Source organism: Rattus norvegicus, chromosome 3, assembly GCF_021556685.1.
Source record: "Rattus norvegicus strain SHRSP/BbbUtx chromosome 3, alternate assembly SHRSP_T2T, whole genome shotgun sequence".
Classification (NCBI taxonomy): Eukaryota; Metazoa; Chordata; class Mammalia; order Rodentia; family Muridae; genus Rattus; species Rattus norvegicus.
The window spans coordinates 147,026,306-147,032,554 of record NC_141536.1 but is presented as its reverse complement, the minus strand read 5'-3'; the positions used below and the strand labels follow the sequence as shown (position 1 = coordinate 147,032,554).

The 6,249-nt window shown below is 47.6% G+C and overlaps 1 non-coding gene across 1 annotated transcript; it reads left to right on the top strand.

Moving 5' to 3' along the window:
• The first annotated feature begins 515 nt into the window (after positions 1 to 515).
• On the top strand, positions 516 to 657 carry LOC120102121 (U4 spliceosomal RNA). The gene has a single exon (XR_015685069.1). It is a non-coding gene; the product is annotated as a U4 spliceosomal RNA (small nuclear RNA).
• Positions 658 to 6,249: the final 5,592 nt, after the last annotated feature.

Here is a 6,249-nt window from a genome sequence, read left to right as displayed (position 1 = left end):
GATGCACGCCTTTAATCCCAGCACTGGGAAGGCAGAGGCAGGCAGATCTCTGAGTTCAAGGCTAGCCTGGTCTACAAAGTGAGTTCCAGGATAGCCAGGGAGGGATATCCTGAGAAACCCTGTCTCAAAAGAGGAAGGAGGAAGAGGAGGTGGAGGAGGAAGATAGTTCAGCAGACAGAGGCTAGGCTGAGGGTCGGGGCACTGCCAAGACACCCGCTCACCACCTGTGTCCTGTAGTCCATACGCACAGCCACAGGGGGAGGCCACTTATCACGCACACGCTGGCAGTTGACCGCATGCATCTCAGAATTCAGGCTAGGCTGAGCCACTAGAGTGGTTAATGCGGCTCTCGTTCACAACATGGACTCATAAGGAAGGGAATTGACCACAAGTATGTCCTTGTGACAGGCGCCGTAGCCATGATCAAGAGCCCTTGAGAAGAGACAGGGACAGAGATTAGCATCAGGTGAGGCTAATTTATATTTATTTCTTTTTTTACAATTTAATAATTATTAAGCTTTGAGCGGTGGCAGCATCGTAGCCAATGAGGTTTATCCGAGGGGCGGTTATTGCTAACTGAAAACTTTTCCCAATACCCCCACCATGACGGCTTGAAATACAGTCGGCATTTGCAACTTTTGACAGTCTCTACGGAGACTGAACATTTTAAAATCTGCTAACACAACATGATATTACATATTATAAACATGCAACATAATTAACATGCACATATATTTATATTATATGTAAATATAAAATTATGTTTATCTTATAAATTATATAAATTATATAAATATATAAATAAATTATATAAATTATAATTTCACAGATTTATATTTACACTACATCAGAAAGGGTCTGGAGGAAAGGACAGCCTAGCTTCCTTCCTCCAGGATCAACTCTCAGAGCCTGTCCAGGAAAAAGGAGGATTTACAGCCAGGTACCCAAAGTGTTCAAGAATTTGTTGTTGTTGCTGCTGCTGCTGCTGCTGCTGCTGCTGCTGCTGCTGCTGCTGCTGCTGCTGCTGTTGTTTTAAGACATTTTCTCATTGTAGCCTTACTGTGCTCCTTTAATCCTAGCACTTGGGCAAGTGGGAGGGGCAAGCAGAAGCAGGCAGGTCTCTCTGAGTTCAAGGTCAGCCTGACCTACAGAGTGAGTTCCAGGACAGCCAGGGATACACAGAGAACTGCTGCCTCAAAAAACCAAAACTAACCAAGCAAAAAACAATAATCATTATTTTAAAATCAAATAATAATATTTTTTAAAAGATAGGGTCTTGTGAAAAAGCTCATGCTGGCCTCAAACTAGCTATGAAGCGAGGTGCTTGAATTTCTAACCGGCCCCACCTCCCAAGGGCTGCGGTTGCAGGCATGGGTGCCTTGCCATCCAGTCTGTGCAGTGCCCGGGGAACAAACCCAGAGCCTTGTGCATCCTGGGCAAGCACACTATATATACAGAGTGGGAAATTCTGTTCTGTTACCCAGCTGGCTGAGGCTACCCTGCCATCCTGACCCCAGGCTGGCCCGCCTTCCTGAACACTCAATGTCCATCACTCCACCAGAAGACAGAGGACCTTTCCAGCCCCGAGCCTGGCAAGTGGGAGGCGAGGAGGTGAAGACTCGAAGAGTAGGGATGTCATAGAGGGTTATCAGTGTATTGGGGGTGAGGAGGTTGCTTCCTGCAAAATGGCTGTGACGGCCGGGTGGCTGGGCTGCCCCAGGCCCATCTTCTGCTCATTCATTGATGGAGACTTGGAAAAAAAATACTGTTTTTTTTTCCTAGCACTGGAGACAGAGAGCAATCTGGGTTGCTATGCAACCAGCGCCTGTGCCCAGCAGATAACACCAGAGGAATTAACTGTCCTTGTCCTGCTCAGTCTCCGGAGGAGGGGTTGATGCCAGTGGTTGGACCGTAGCCTCCCCCACCTGCCAACCTCTGGCTCCATTATAGAGGGGGGGAACCTGGAGCCAGGTCCCAATCCCTTGCTTCTAAAGCATCTGAAGGGACCCCTTGCCTCCAGCTTAGGGGGTGCCTGGCTTCAGGGTGAGGAGGGGCCCTCTGAGCCCTTAGACACTGGACCTCCCTGCCTGCTTTGATCTGCAAATGAGCTGTGAATTCAAAACAACCCTGGACTGGAAGGGAAGCTGTGAGGAGGCCCCGGCTGTTGACAGGCTGTTGAGGGGCTAGCCAGGGCTGGAAACAAGATGGGCAGAATGAGGCCATCTCCTGGGGCTGCAGAAGGCCTATGTGCGTGCTGGCCTCACTCCTGTACCAAGCCTCCAGGCCCAAGGAGGGACAGGGCTGGGGTGAGAGCCAGGTCATTCTGGACAAGACAGGACTTCTTGGAACTGCCAGGGCCTTGGCATTCTGGGAAGAAAAAGAACTGTCAGACCCGAGGTCTGGAGAACTGAATGCAGCCAGACTAAGGGACTTGGGAGCAATGGGTGGGACCTAGGGAGATGTAGCATACCTCGTGGGCTTCAGTGAGTCAGTGATGTAGCTCCCCGCAGAAAGCCTTGTGCTGTTGGTGAACACGATCCACTCAGGAGCCAAGGACTCCAGAAGCCACACAACTCTTCCCAGGAGTAAGGCGCCTGACCCTGGAGATGTAGTATCCTAACTTCTGTTTCTTTGTTTCTATCCTGGGCAATGTGGAGTTGACTCAGAGTCTCTTTTCTAAACTTTAGCCCCCAGAATGGTAAATAAGTTTCTTTTTCCACTTTCGTATAAGTAATGTTATTATTTAGTGTGGGCAAGTGTTCAGACCCAGAGTCAGACTGTGTGGTGGCAAGACCTGGGGTCCAATGCACTCAGAGCTGTGTAACCTTGGACCAGTCACTTGACCTCTCTGAACATCAGTCATGTGTGTCTCTTCCCTGAACGTATCCTGAGGATGGAAGGGATTGCGTGCCAGGTTGAGCTCATGACAAACTGCTTTTGCTGTGGGTGAAAGCAGGCTGAGTGTTGGTTCTTTCTTTTGGTTCAGACTCAAGGGGTAGGAGTGGAGGGTATATGGTGCATGGAAGTCATGATTGCTGTCTTTTTGACAGGAGCTAGGTGCCAAAGGATTGCAAGGTCTAAGCTGCAGGTCTCTACTCCCAGGGCCAGAAGATGCAGACTGGTGATGAGAGAAATTCCTCTGGCCCAGGAGAATTCCGCAACCTCAGAGGCCAAGTTGACAGGCTTTCCCTCCAGGCTGGCAGGAGACCCCATCCCCACCTTCTCCTCCTTGCCCCACTTACTGAGCAAAAGTCTTGTTTCCACGTTGCCATGGCTACCATTTACTTGCACACTCTCACACCAGGCTCCAAGCTAACAGGCTTGGTGGGCATTATTAACTCATTTGTTCGGAACAGCAGCTGAACTTGAGCCTTATTTTTAACCCTTTGAGGTCATCCTAAAACTTTATTTCGCATAGACAGCGTTTCTGAAGAGTAAACGCTCTTGTTTTAACCACATGGCTCCCAGAATTTGGACAAATGTTAAGCTAACCCATGCAATCCTCTCAGCTCTGTTAGCCCTCCAGATCGCGCCATAGATCCTTCCCTCCCACAGGCTGTCTGTCTGTCTGTCTGTCTGTCCTCTTTTCCTTTGTTTTATGCAGAGCTAGAGGTGAACCCAGGGTCTTGGACACACTAGGCAAGCAATTGAATCACTGAGCCCATAAACGTGCTTTCTGTCTCATGGGTTCATTTTGACTTAGAAAGTTATTTTATTTATTATAATTAGTGTGTGTGTGTGTGTGTGTGTGTGTGTGTGTGTGTGTGTGTGAGAGAGAGAGAGAGAGAGAGAGAGAGAGAGAGAGAGAGAGAGAGAGAATCTCTGTGTGGGGCTGTGTGCCACTTCTTATGTGAGGCAGTCAGAGAATAACTCTGTGGAGTCAGTTCATTCCAGGAACCGAACTCAGGTCATGAGGTTTGTGCAGCAAGCACCTTTGTAGGCTGAGCCCTCTCACAGGCCCCTCGTTTAGACTTTTCTACATCATAAGGACAGAACCAGTGTCCATTGCCTGCCTGCCTTCTCCTGCCTTGGGCTTGTCCCTTTTCAGAGGATTATTTTTACATGAACACTGTGCTTTAATTATACCTGCCTGTCCCCTTTAATTATGGAGTAGTTGCTTCGGACTGGTTTGTGAGCAGAGAAGCCCATGAGGAACCCACAGATGCCAACCTCTGTCATCTTGGGCCTCTGTCCCTCAGAACTATGAAGACCCTTTCAGATGAGTCCACAGCCATGGTGTTAGGCTACGTCCATCTATGAGCATTCACTCCAGGACCTGAGACCCAGCAACAACCAGCAACGTGCCCAAGGCTCTGAAGTTCCACTAAGAGCTACGGGGCTTCCTCAGCCCCAAAGCCCCTGGCTGCCCAATCTTCAGCAGCCTTTGGATGTAAGGTTCCTACTGCCTGCCCATAGGTAAAACTCCAGCCATCGAATCTTTAACAGTTTTATTTGAAGATCTGGCAACCTGAAAAAGGGATTGGTCAACACCCCCAAAGACCTCTCGTCCACTTCTTTAGCCAGTGGATTGCATAGGGAGGGCAATCAGTAGATTGTTTTAAATTTAGGCTTGACCCTCGGGGGGTCATAAATGCCACGACTGACAAATCAAGTCTTCTATTCCTCCCAAGTCAAGATGGGTAGTCTGGATGCCTTCTAGGCTGAAAGTTAGTTCAGAACAAGCACGTTCTCCACATATGCAGGAGAACTTGCCCTCCAAATGAAGGGCAAGTGTGCCTTGTGCTGGAGAAGATGCAGTATTACTGACTTCAGACCCTTACCAGCCCTAGGTCTCTGCAGAGGAGGCTGGGGGATGGCCAGAATTGGAGTTCTCCTGGCCATAAAAACTGCAGAATATTAAACCTATGAATGCTGATGTAGTTAGGGGTCCATTTGGTCTTGGCTGTCAGGTGTTTTAGCTTCACCCGGCAGGGTTATTGTCTTGGTTTAGAGCTTTACTGCTGAGAACAGACACCATGGCCAAGGCAACTCCTATAAGGACATTTAGTTGGGGCTCACAACCATCTGTAATGTGATTCGATGCCCTCTTCTGGTGTGTCTGAAGACAGCTACAGTGTACTTACATATAATAAATAAAATCTTTAAAAAATATTCTTTGAGACAGGATCTCACTATGTAGCCCCGGCTATCCTGGAACTCACTATGTAGACCAGGCTGGCCTCAAGCTCACAGAGATCCACTTGCCTCTGTCTCTAAAGGTGTGCACCATCACCCCGGGTTTAAATAGATAATTTTTAGAAACTGGTCACATGGTGTGTACTTATACAACATTAAAAATGAACAACATATGTCAGTGTTGGGGGGTAGGAGGGGAAAATAGAAACGACAAGTCAGCGTCTCACAGAACATAAAATATGCATAGTATTGGTGGTGAATATTAGCATTTTTGTACTAATTTGAAAGGTCTACTACTGATTGCCAAATATTAAGAAGACTTTAAGACATTACTTTCTGGCAGAATTTTTAAAGATTTATTTATCATTTATTTTATGTATGTGAGTACACTGTCTTCAGATGCACCAGAAGAGGGCATCAGATCCCATTACAGATGGTTGTGAGCGTGCTCGCTTCGGCAGCACATATACTAAAATTGGAACGATACAGATGGTTGTGAGCCACCATGTGGTTGCTGGGATTTGAACTCAGGACCCCTGGAAGAGTAGTCAGTGCTCTTAACCACTGAGCCATCTCTCCAGCCCCATAATTTTTAAAATCATGTGTGTATGTGTGTGTGTGTGAGTATGTGTGTGTGTGTGTGTGTGTGCACATGCATGGGCACATGCATGCACTCTGTGATACACATGACATGTGGAGGTCAAACCACCATCCAGAGTCCGTTCTGACCTTCTACCATGTGGGTCCCAGGGACTGAACTCAGGTCATCAGGCTTGGCACCCAGAGCCTTAACCACTGGGACACCTTGCTGGCCCTCATAGGTTTCAAAGGGCATGTGTAACGCATACCACAAATGTGGTTCAATAAGTATGACACCACAGAATTTCTTTAAAATTGAACCTTAATAAAAGTTAAGTAAGTTAACTTTTAAAAATTAATTTTAAAAAAATCTGGCCACAAACCGAGGGAATTACCAAAGGAAAAGCCAAAGGCTCTCTCTGAGATCTGTTATTCTCAAAATGTCTGCTTGGCCAGACCAGGCCTGAGCAGACCCTAGCATCCCTTGGGGTTCCAAGTGGAACAGGGTTAGGGTAGCCCAAGGAAAGCAGCATG